Below are 13192 nucleotides of genomic sequence, written 5' to 3' on the forward strand. Positions count from 1 at the left end.
TTTGTTTCTTCTTAGATCGAATTAGAATGAAATAGATTCATTAAGTAACTTTCACAACAATCGGAATTTGACCTCTTGTGCCTGTGAATTAAAGAAAGGAGGAGGTCAATCAAAAAAAAGAGATGTTAATTAATCGAAGGTCCAACGGATCACCACGCCTATATTGTAAATATGCAGATAGGAATAATCCAACTAAAGTAATAAGAATTAGACCTAACACGATTCCAATAGAAAAACTTTAATCATTTTTCTTTTTTTGAAAGGAGAAAAAAAGGAGGTAATATCAATACCTAAATATTAATCCAAATTGACATGAATCTCAATGACAATGACCAAGGATTGACAATTGGTAACGTAAGTAAATATAGAATACTTGTAATCCCAAAGAAAGATTTATTTTTATCAATTGTTCATTTTAAATATTCAGTTTGAATAAGTCGTATCTTGCTCAGACTAATAAATAGAGCTGAGGTTCTATTAAAGCCGCTAATAGAAAAGCGAAATAACTAGTTATACTAAGCATGAAAGGGCTAAATTAAATGAAAGATGTTGTTCTTATACATATGTTTAGAAATCACTTACCTAAGTTTCCATTTTTTGAAAATAGGAGGATAGACAAAAATCTAAATTTCAATTGAAAGAAGAAGTTGAATGAAAAATTTTGGATTCATCTATCATTATAGGCAGATAGCACTAACAAAGATAAAGATACAGACATATAAAAGAATTTGATTCATTATCTGTAACATCTATCCATCCCGCAATTCCAATCAACTGATTCATTGAGTAACTCTTGGGTAAATTATTAAACTAATAAGAATTGTATCGTCTAACTTCATTCAAAAATAAAACTTGAATTTTTATAGAATCAAATTCTAAAATCATTTCTTAGATTCTGTTGAATTGTATCAAATCCATTTTCAATTTTAAAGAGAACAGTTACCTTATCAAACTAGAAAAAATTTTCTTTTTAATTCAATATATGTTTAACTCATTAGATTCAGTAATATATTAATTCACATAATATCTTGAATGATTGAGAAGAAGAAAAAGTTATCACACAATCGCTTGAAAAAATCTTTTTTTTCGTCCAACTAGTAGTAATTTCTATTATGTTCCACATTGTTTCTTTCCATACTGCCCCATACTTGTAGCCCAAAAATGGGAATATAGGTTTTTGTAGTTCCTTACTTAATATACTAATCTATTTATAGTCGAGCATTCCTCTCACCTGGCTAACACAGAATAAAGCACCAGCGTTTTACGACGAACATTTTGGACTGTTTACCTTCATCAAAATCGGAAGCAAAGGGCGAAAACTCCAAAACTAGTAAATAAATGGTGCTTGTGTTGTGGTTTTGAGTTCCTTGGCTTATGTTCTAATAGTAACCACAGGAAGAATGCGGGGAGCATGGTCCCTAGTCTCGTTTTTGCCGAGCCTTATTCTCTATGGCAGAAATGTCTTTGACTGGATAGAGACAGGTATATAGAAAGTGTGCAGTGAGGATGCTTGTAAATCACTAGATAGTCATACAACACTCAGCCCAAGCAATGCCCAAAAGTCCCATGCCTTTCTTGGTCTGACCAACCCAACCGGCGATTTCCGACAAGTCTTTCTGAATTGGAAGATCAAGAAGCGGAACTAGAAGAAAACTTTCTTTCTCTTTATGGATAAGCAATTCATTTTCAATTATTGTTGGGAGACTTTACCCAAGAAATGGATCAAAAAAATGGAAAGATCGGAACATGGGAATAGATCTGATACCAACACGGACTACCTATTTCAATTGTTGTGCTTTCTGAAATTGCATACCAATACAAGGGTTCAAGTTTCGATCGATATTTGCGGAGTTGATTATCCATATCGAAAACAATGATTTGAAGTGGTCTACAATTTACTGAGTATTCGGTATAACTCACGCATTCATATACAAAGCAGTGCAGATGAAGTAACACGAATATCTCCCGTAGTCATTCTATTTCCATCAGCCGGCCGGTGGGAGCAAGACGTTTGGGATATGTTTGGTATTTCTTCCATCAATCATCTGGATCTATGCCGTATATCAACAGATTATGGTTTCGAGGGTCATCCATTACGAAAAGACCTTCCTATGAGTGGATATGTGGAAGTACGCTATGATGATCCAGGGAAACGTGTGGTTTCTAAACCCATTGAGATGACACAAGAATTTTGCTATTTTGATTTTGCTAGTACTTGGGTATAGCAGATCGATGGATAATTCAGAATCAGAATAGGTCCAGACTAGGGGACAAATCAATAGGAAATTTTATTTTGCTTCGTAAGAATAAGAATTCACTTCTATGAAATGAAAGAGTTTCACGGGAATTATCTTGATTGTCGTATATAATTGAGAAAGAAATAGGAAGAAGTATTATTGAACGATTTCCTGCAATTATTCACAGAATGAAATGAGTAAAAAATCAAGCTACAAGTCTCAATCTATACGAAACACACTGGTTTTTATTCTTTCAGTTTCATTGATAATAGAAAAGACTTACTCTAAAGGGGCGCTAGCGCTTGACTAATAACATATCAAAGGGGCCTGAAAAAATGCCAGAGGCTTCTACTCTAGGCTCGCTTCACTTCTTCAAGCTCCGCCGCTTCTTTCAAAAATCAAAAAACAGCGCTAACGAGCAAGAAAATAGATGCGCTAAGGCGCAACTTCGTGCAGCTGCTACACCCTTGCTTATTGCCTTATCTTACTTAGTAAAGAAATATTTCACACAAGGCGCTCGCCTTTTTTGTCTGGGTGGAAGCTGGCGAGCAGGGCTTCCTTAACCGGATACATGGAATTGGGATCTTTGTTGCATAAAAATCTTTCTATCGGGAAAGCCTCGCTTATTCAAAGGGCTTCTTATTTAGAACCCTTTGTTTTGCTTAGTTGTAAGTAAGTGTTGTCGGAGCGGCGGGATGATGATGAGTATATAAATCAATAAAGACTAAAAAATAATAAATGGCAAAATAAATTAGACATCTAAGGAAAAAATAACGATGTAGAGGGTGACTGAAAATGAGGCTCGACCTACAGGGAGAGTGGTGGGCAGGGATTCTCTACAATGACACTATTGTAGACCAATTAAAAGGGATGTAGCGCAGTTTGGTAGCACCTTTGTTTTGGGTAAAAAATGTCATGGGTTCAAATCCTGTCATCCCTACCTATTCTTCTCCTCTGTGCAGTAACGAGGGATCCATTGAGATCGATTCAAATTGGATACACAGATTTTCATTTTATGAGAGTATATGCATGCAAGATGTATTGGGGGTACAAAAAGAATTCCTTTTCTCTACAGTCATATCTACTGTTATAAGAATGCGCTCTTAGTTCAGTTCGATAGAACGTGTGTCTCCAAAACCCGATGCCGTAGGTTCAAATCCTACAGAGCATGATTTTTTTATTCTTAGATCGAATTAGAATGAAATAGATTCGTTCAGAAACTTTCACAACTATCGGAATTTGACCTCCTGTGCCTGTGAATTAAAGAAGGGAGGAGGTCAATCAAAAAAAAGGAGATGTTAATTAATCAAAGGTCCAACTGATCACCACGCCTGTTTTGTAAATATGCAGATAGGAATAATCCAACCAAAATAATAGGAATTAGACCTAACACGATTCCAAATAGAAAAACTTCAATCATTTTTCTTTGTTTGAAAGGAGAAAAAAGAGAGGTAATATTTATACCGAAATATTAATCCGAATTGGCATAAATCTCAATGACAATGACCAAGAATTGGCAATTGGTAATGCAAGTAAATATAGAATACATGTAATCCCGCAGAAAGATTTCTTTTTATGAATTGTTCATTTTAAATATTCAGTTTAAATAAGTCGTATCTTGCTCAGACTAATAAATAGAGGTGAGGTTCTATTAAAGCCGCTAATAGAAAAGCGAAATAACTAGTTATAGTAAGCATGAAGGGGCTAAATTAAATGAAAGATGTTGTTTTTATACATATGTTTAGTAAGCACTTACCTAAGTTTCCATTTTTTCAAAATAGGAGGATAGTCAAAAATCTAAATTTCAATTGAAAGAAAAAGTTGAATGAAAAGTTTTTGATTCGTCTATCATTATAGGCAGATAGCACTAACAAAGATAAAGTGACAGACATATAAAAGAATTTGATTCATCATTTGTAACATCTATCCATCCCGCAATTCCAATCAACTAATTAATTGAGTAACTCTTGGGTAAACTATTAAACTAATAAGAATTGTATCGTCTAACTTCATTCAAAAATGAAACTTGAATTTTCATAGAATCAAATTATAAAATCATTTCTATTTTGATCATTTCTTAGATTCTGTTGAATTGTATCGAATCCATTTTCGATTTTAAAGCGAACAGTTACCTTATCAAACTAGAAAACTTTTTCTTTTTAATTTAATATATGTTTAACTCATTAGATTCAGTAATATATTAATTCACGTAATATCTTGAATAATTGAGAAGAAGAAAAAGTTATCACACAATCACTTGAAAAAATCATTTTTTGGTCCAACTAGTAGTAATTTCTATTATGTTCCACATTTTTACTTTCCATACTGCCCCATCCTTGAAGCACAAAAACGGGAATATAGGTTTTAGTAGTTCATTACTTAATATACTAATCTATTTATAGTCAAGCAAGACTCTCACATGGCTAACACAGAATAAAGCACCAGCTGGGCCTCTCCCTTTGTTTCCATGAAAGCCTCAATGCTCGCGTTCTACGGGGAACATTTTTGACTGTTTACCTTCATCAAAACCAGAAGCAAAGGGCGAAAACTCCAAAACTAGTAAATAAATGGTGCTTGTGTTGTGGTTTTGAGTTCCTTGGCTTATGTTCTAAAAGTAACCACAGGAAGAAAGCGGGGAGCATGGTCCCTAGTCTCATTTTTGCCGAGCCTGATTCTCTATGGCACATATGTCTTTGATTGGATAGAGACAGATATATAGAAAGTGTGCAGTGAGGGTGCTTGTAAATAACTAGATAGCCATACAACACTCAGCCCAAGCAATGCCCAAAAGTCCCATGCCTTTCTTGGTCTGACCAACCCAACCGGCGATTTCCGACAAGTCTTTCTGAATTGGAAGATCAAGAAGCGAAACTAGAATAAAACTTTCTTTCTCTTTATGGATAAGCAATTCATTTTTAATTATAGTTGGGAGACTTTACCCAAGAAATGGGTCAAAATAATGGAAAGATTGGAACATAGGAATAGATCTGATACCAATACGGACTACCTATTTCAATTGTTGTGCTTTATGAAATTGCATACCTATACAAAGGTTCAAGTTTCAATCGATTTTTGCGGAGTTGTTTATCCATCTCGAATACAAAGATTTGAAGTGGTCTATAATTTAATGAGTATTCGGTATAACTCACGCATTCGTGTACAAAGCAGTGCAGACGAAGTAACACGAATATCTCCTGTAGTCATTCTATTTTCATTAGCCGGCCGGTGGGAGTGAGAAGTTTGGGATATGTTTGGTGTTTCTTCCATCAAAGATCCGGATCTACACCATATATCATCAGATTATCGTTTTGAGGGTCATCCATTACGAAAAGACTTTCTTGTGAGTGGATATGTGGAAGTACGCTATGATGATCCAGAGAAACGTGTGGTTTCTAAACCCATTGAGATTACCCAAGAATTTCTCTATTTCGATTTTGATAGTCCTTGGGTACGACATATCGACGGATAATTCAGAATCAGAATAGGTCCAGACTAGGGGACAAATCAATAGGAAATTTTATTTGCTTCGTAAGAATAAGAATTCACTTCTATGAAATGAAAGAGTTTCACGGGAATTGTCTTGATCGTCGTATATCATTGAGAAAGAAATAGGAAGAAGTGTTATTGAACGATTTCCTGCAATTCTTCCCAATATGGAATGAGTAAAGAATCAAGCTACAAGTCTCAATCTATACGAAACACACTGATTTTTTTTCTTTCGGTTTCATTGATAACAGAAAAGACTTACTCTAAAGAGGCGCTAGCGCTTGACTAATAACATATCTAAGGGGCCTGAAAAATGCCATAGGCTTCTACTCTAGGCTCGCTTCGCTTCTTCAAGCTCCGCCGCTTCTTTCAAAAATGAAAAAACAGCGCTAACGAGCAAGAAAACAGATGCGCTAAGACGCAACTTCGTGCAGCTGCTACACCCTTGCTTATTGCCTTATCTTACTTAGTAAAGAAATATTTCATGCAAGGCGCTCACCTTTTTTGTCTAGGTGGAGGCTGGCGAGCAGGGCTTCCTTAACCGGATACACGGAATTGGGATCTTTGTTGCATGAAAATCTTTCTATCCGGAAAGCCTCGCTTATTCAAAGGGCTTCTTATTTAGAACCCTTTGTTTTGCTTAGTTGTAAGTAAGCATTGGTAGGAGCGACGGGATGATGATGAGTATATAAATCAATAAAGACCAAAAAATAATAAATGTCAAGATAAATTAGATATCTATGGAAACAATAACGATGTAGAAGGCGACTGAAAAGGAGGCTCGACCTACGGTGAGAGTGGTGGGAAGGGATTCTCTACAATGACACTGTTGTAGACCAATTAAAAGGGATGTACCGCAGTCTGGTAGCGCCTTTGTTTTGGGTAAAAAATGTCACGGGTTCAAATCTTGTCATCCCTAACTATTCTTCTCTTCTGGGCAGTAACGAGGGATCCATTGAGATCGATTCAAATTGGACATACAGATTTTTATTTTATGAGAGTATATGCATGCAAGATATATTGGGGGTACAAAAAGAATTCTTTTTCTTTACAGTCTTATCTACTGTGATAAGAAAGCGCTCTTAGTTCAGTTCGGTAGAACGTGGGTCTCCAAAACCAGATGTCGTAGGTTTAAATCCTACAGAGCGTGATTTGTTTCTTCTTAGATCGAATTAGAATGAAATAGATTCATTCAGTAACATTCACAACAATCGAAATTTGACCTCCTGTGCCTGTGAATTAAAGAAAGGAGGAGGTCAATCAAAAGAAAAAGAGATGTTAATTAATCAAAGGTCCAACTGATCACCACGCCTGTATTGTAAATATGCAGTTAGGAATATTCCAACCAAAGTAGTAGGAATTAGACCTAACACGATTCCAAATAGAAAAACTTCAATCATTTTTCTTTGTTTGAAAGGAGAAAAAAAAGAGGTAATATCTATACCTAAATATTAATCTGAATTGGCATGAATCTCAATGAAAATGTGATGACCCAAAATATCATCTTTAAATTTAATAAGTAATTCTGTGTTTTAAGACTTCGAAAAGCACCATTTATCATCCCTCGATTTGTGTGTGCAGTACGTAAAATTTTTCAGAAAGTTTTTATGTGAAAAATGGATTAAAATGTGAAATAGAGCTTTAAAAATTCAACAGAGTTGACTCTAGTCAACATTTTGAGAAAACAAACCCGGATCAGTATTTTGACAATTCCGGTAGGTCTATATCGTGATTTGGGACTTGGGCGTATGCCCAGAATTGAATTCCAAGGTCCCTAGCTCGAGATAAGGAATTTTGAAGAAAAATTAAAAGCTTAAAAGCTTAATAATTTTTAAGAAATTACTGATGTTGGATTTATTGACCTCGGGTGCGTATTTGGGTTTCGGAGCCCGCTGTTGGTCCACTATAATATTTATAACTTTTCTGCCGAATTTGGTGAGAATCAGAATCTATTTGACATGATTTAGATGTATGGTTGTAAAAATATAAGTTTTAAAGTTTTCTTGGAAATTTCCTTTGATTGGGTATCCGATTCGTAGTTCTTGGTATTATTTTGGCAATTTGATCATGCGAGCAAGTTTGTATGATGTTTTAGGACTTGCGTGTATGTTTGTTTTGGAGCCCCGAGGGCTCGGGTTGGTTTCGGGTGGTTAACGGATCATTTTTGGACTTGGGAAAAACTGCAGAAATCTGCTTCTGGTATCCTTCTTCGCGTTTGCGAGAGGGGCCTCGCGTTCGCGAAGAAGAAACTAGAGGCAAATAAAAATTACTCTTCGCGTTCGCGAAAAGGGTGTCACGTTCGCGAAGGCTTGAGGTGTGAAGCTTCGCGTTCACGATCGAAGCCTCGCGTTCTCGAAGGAAAAGAGGCTGGCCAGGAAAATTAGCCTTTGCGTTCGCGAAGGACATCTCGCATTCGCGTAGGCCAAGCCTGGCAGGCATTGCGTTCGCGAAGAGTAAATATTGGACAACACAAATTTGTGCTTTGCGAACGCGAGGCACTGACCGCGTTCGCGAAGGGTAAAAATCCGAGAAACAGAACTTAAGTTCTGGAAATGGGGTTTCGACACATTTTCAACTCTTTTCCATTTGTAGCTCGGGTAAGGCGATTTTTTGGGCCATGTTCATAGGAAAACATTGGGGTAAGTGTTCCTTATCCTATATTGATTATATTTATATCTGCCTACTCCTTTATATCACGAATCCGTGAATTTATGGTTGAATTTAGATTTGAAGGTCCATTTGATATCGCAAATGGATAATTTTTGTATGGTTGAATTTGTAGCAGAACAAGTGTTCGTATTTCGTGAGTTTTTTCGGGGTTTGATACGTGGGGTCCCATTGTCGAATATTTTAATGAATTTTTGATTTTTATCAAAAAAATTAGTAAATTCATATGGAATTAATTCCTATGATTCGTATTGAGTATATTGAATTATTTGTGAATGTATTTGAAGCTTTCGAAGACAAATTTAAAAGGAAAAGTGTGGTTGAGTAATTGATTGGAATTTGCAAAGCGAGGTGAGTGCCGTGGTTAACCTTGACTTGAGAGAATAGAACCCTTAATTAAATTGTTATGTGAATTGCATGTGAATGACGTATAGGCGAGGTGACGAGTGTCTATACGTCGTCAAATTAATTGTTTGCCTGCTTACTTGAAAAATCATAAATTTATGATTATAATAACTGTTTCTCTCCTATTCTTTGTCAAATATAAATTCTCGAATTCCTGCATTAATTGTTACATGCTATTTGAATTATGTGTTTTAATTGTTATTTGACATTTAGCATATTACCCTGCCTATTTTCTCCTTGATTTCCATAATAATCTGCTATTTGTCATTGTTTGTTTCATAATTAAATTATAATTATTGTATGGTTGTTGTCTTATAATTTTATATTAATTGTTGCATTTATTGGTGAAATTTCTCCTATAAGAATTGGTAAATGAATATGTTGGAGGATCGGGTTGCACGCCGCAACAGACTTATGAAAAGTCCATATTGGAGGATCGGGTTGCACGCCGCAACAGACTTATGAAAAGTCCATATTGGAGGATCGGGTTGCACGCCGCAACATACTTATGAAAAGTTCATATTGGGGGATCGGGTTGCACGCCGCAACAGACTTATTAAAACGTCGACATACATACATACATACATATATATATATATATATATATATATATGTATGTATGTATGTATATATATTGTGTGAGCGGGTTGCACGCTGCACCAGAATTAATAGAAATGATAATTGGTTATAACTGCTGAGTTGACTTCAATTATTATAAATGACTTACCTGATTTATTTCTATTATTGTTGTTGTTACTAATATTGCGTGCAGGTAATGTAAGTGACCCGCCTTAACCTCGTCACTACTTACCAGTACATGGGGTCGGTTGTACTTATACTACACCTTCCCCATGATACGGACTCCAAGTTCTTATGGCATAGCACGAGGAGATTTATCATCAATATGATGATTGGAATGGAAACCAAAAGCACGATTGGGGTCCTCGTGGTACAAGATAATCAAACCATCAATAACAGTAACGTAAGCATGAGACTTTTTGGTAGTACCGGTGAACCAGATGGCCGCGGTGATGGAATCTGGGATGGAGGACTTGTAGTATCTCTCTAGATATGGCAAAAGTGAAAAAACCCCTAACATAATTTGAATGGAGGATGACCGCTGAGCCCACTCTTGCCTCGCGGGGAGGGCCCCTGTGGTTCCAAGCTGGAGTTGCCATAGCTTATGGCTATAGCAATGAGAGGGCCCCAGCAGAGAGAAAAGTCAGGATAATGAGCATTTAACCCGCCAAGTAGGCGGCAGAAGTAGCGGGCAAGTGCTTAGTAAGCCAACTGCCCAGTGAACTGGGCGGGGCACGCGAAGAAAGGGGGCACACTGAGCAAGTACGAGAAATTGGCTCCACTCCGCTTTCTTAAAAGCAAGGACAACAACGGGAGGTCACACCAAGGATCTATGGAGGTGGGGGCTCATCCCCGGCCAATATTGGATCAAACAATAGGGGGCCATAGCACTGACCTCTTTTCTTATTGATTCAATACAATAGGGGAAAAGATTGTACAGTTCCCTACCAAGACAAACTCTCAACGGATCATCCGCGCGCTGGAATACCTCTTATGGGCATCTTACTCATGCTGGGAATAGAACAATCGGGAAAGACCCAACCTAGGGCGAGCTTTATTTACTTATGAGAGAATGTAGAGTGAATCGAATTCCGTTTCGGTTCTTTGGGGGCTTTCAGGCCCCCCTTGATCTTTTTGTATGTTGAGAAGGGGGAAGGAGTCTAAATCAATGGTCATTAATGAACCATAATTAATAGAGGTTGCACATGACACGATCAATTCGACTCAAGGTCTAGCACTAATAGAAGTTGCTTACTTTCCTAGTAGCGAAGGAAAGGGCAGGGCTTTTTACGTAGTAATAGTGGGCGGGTCTCATGAGATCTATGCTGACCGTCGGAATCAAACGAAGGTTGAAGGACCATTCGATTGATTATGGGGCATAGCGGCGCCCTCGTCCGGCACCATTTCCGAACCTAGGAGCAGATTGGCGGGTCATGCCTAAATTCAGACCGGACCAGACTCTTCTTTGTTTGAGTTGCTCTCAGGCACGCAGACTGAAGATCTCACTTGTCCTGGACAAGTACATAGAGATCTTCGTGGGACCGTGGAGGGAGTCTCAATTGATCTTTTCTAGGATTCCTTATCACGCCACACATGGAGATCTTTCCATTAATAGATCAGAGGGTCCCCCCTTAAAAAAATTTTTAAAGGTTAGGTTACTACCTGCTTCTATGGAAGAGGTTTACTTTGTACCGCCCGGTCATCACATAGATCAGAATCCGGAGTGAAAAGGATGAAAGGTTTTGTTTGGCAACAACTACAACTAATAGCGCTTCAAATTAGACTCTAAGGGAACTACTGAAAGCCTTTTTTTAGGTACCGTAATAGGGAGGTGTAAGCCTTCAAAGCCTTTGGTACTTCGGTAGGGTCCGACGGCTTTCCTTTCCCAGCTTGGCGAATCGCATCCCCGCACAATGACATTCTTTGTTTGTGCGCCCCTTACCTTTCTCGCTAAGGCTTTCAATGGTTGGGAAGGCAGTCGTAGAAACGAAGCCTATCGCCACGCCAACCATCAAATACGAGATTGGTCCCCTTCTCAAAGGGTTTGATGGAATGTCCCACCCTACCCAATAGTGCTTATGTCATAAGGGAACTCATGGCTGGAAACAATCCTTATAGTTTGTGTTGATATCCGATAGGAATAATAAAAAAAAAGTCCAGGTTGGTTGGTGAGCCTAGTGATAGGAGACTATCTAGCTTGGTTCGGAGAGCACTTGTTGGGTTAAATATTTATTTGTTGCTAAATGTTACAGCCTAAATGCTGAACTATTGACCCTACTTGTTCGGATGGGTGTTCACCCCAAAGTGTTACCGCACCGCATGCATACATCCGTAAGTAACTTAATGCAACTTGGAAAATTACATTGAGAGGAATCAGCAAAGAAAAGAAAAATGGGTCAACAACATCAACATGGGTATTTGAGAGATTGTCCTTGGGATGAGGAGTGTCCACATGAGTTCGTTGATGTGTTTACACGGGCCTGTGGTCCACTTTTATATTCTGTCGAGAGTTATGATTGCCTTATCTAAGTAGAGTGAAAAGAATGAATTGAAAAAGAAAAGGGGGAGCTATTGTGATGCCTAGAAAGGCGGAAGAGAAAAATTGCTTATACCGAGTTCCCCAACAGCAACTTATCTTAGTAGCAACACTCTTTCTACTTGCGTGGCGCTGCTGGATGCTTCTAATCAATAGAACACGAAGAGGAGGAAAAAATGCTTATGATGAGCATCTATTTGAGTCGATCATTTCCAATATCTAATTCCAGTTTTTCCTTATGTAGTGGAAACGCCTTACAATCTGAAGTTTTTATCTTAAGGGAAGAAATGGCCATTGAATCATTGATCAAAGAGCATATTTTAGGGAGATTCTTCATCTATCTAGTGGCCGGTGAATCACTGATCAAAGAGTGAGCAACTGCCAGGTTTAATGACTTATACTTCATCCACGAAGATTCAGACAAAACTGAGCTTGGATGGAACTGAACAAGATTTGGCGAACGAATATAAAGGTCAAAGGCTTTATTATTGAGAAAGTAAAAGGAGGTTATTCAATAGCCATCACATGTTTCATTACTTTTCTTCCATTCCGTCACAGAAGGAAAAGGATATTGAATGATCGATTCACCATTGAGAACATTAACCACAAAAAGATGAATATTGTCGTGTTCTCACAGCGGCAGATCAAAGAAGAACTTGATAAGCAAAATCCGCTGACCAAAAAAAGAGAACTTTTTGAATTCTGATGCCTAGCGTCCCCTGATAACCTAGGATTAGTGGTGATAGGGCTGATGTGGTATCTCAGAAACTGGGATTTAATGGTATCTGTAGAGTAGATCCCATGGGCTTCTCGGGTGGATGTTGGTTGAAGATGATGTAATGCAAGTGAACGTCTACAAAAAAGCTTTCGTAAAGTTTCGTTCCTTGTTCCGTCGTCGATCAATCTATCACTCAATCACAAGCCGCTCTATCATTGTCTGATTTTTGGTTGTCTGATCACACTTGATATTATATATCTACTTATCATATTTTTACCCCTGCTCGGTAATATTGTAGCAGGTTGTTTCACACGTTTTCTAGGAAAAGAAGGAACCTTTATAATAACCAATATTTGCATTTCATTCTCTTCGATCTTCTCTTTGATTGCTTATTATGAAGTCGCACCGGGAGCTAGTGCTTGCTATCTAAGAATTGCTCCATGGATCTCATCGGAAATGTTTGATGCTTCTTGGGGCTTCTTTGGCGACCGTGTAGTCACCAAATGAATTTTCGATTAAATTGATCAAATCGAGATGCAGCTGTTGCTACGCGGCGATACGGAC

The 13192-nt window shown here is 37.7% G+C and overlaps 1 non-coding gene across 1 annotated transcript; it reads left to right on the plus strand.

The window, feature by feature from the left end:
- The first annotated feature begins 6799 nt into the window (after window positions 1-6799).
- TRNAW-CCA (transfer RNA tryptophan (anticodon CCA)) lies at window positions 6800-6873 on the plus strand. The gene has a single exon. It is a non-coding gene; the product is annotated as a tRNA-Trp (tRNA).
- Window positions 6874-13192: the final 6319 nt, after the last annotated feature.

Source organism: Nicotiana tabacum, chromosome 19 (assembly GCF_000715075.1).
Source record: "Nicotiana tabacum cultivar K326 chromosome 19, ASM71507v2, whole genome shotgun sequence".
In the NCBI taxonomy this organism is placed as follows: domain Eukaryota; kingdom Viridiplantae; phylum Streptophyta; class Magnoliopsida; order Solanales; family Solanaceae; genus Nicotiana; species Nicotiana tabacum.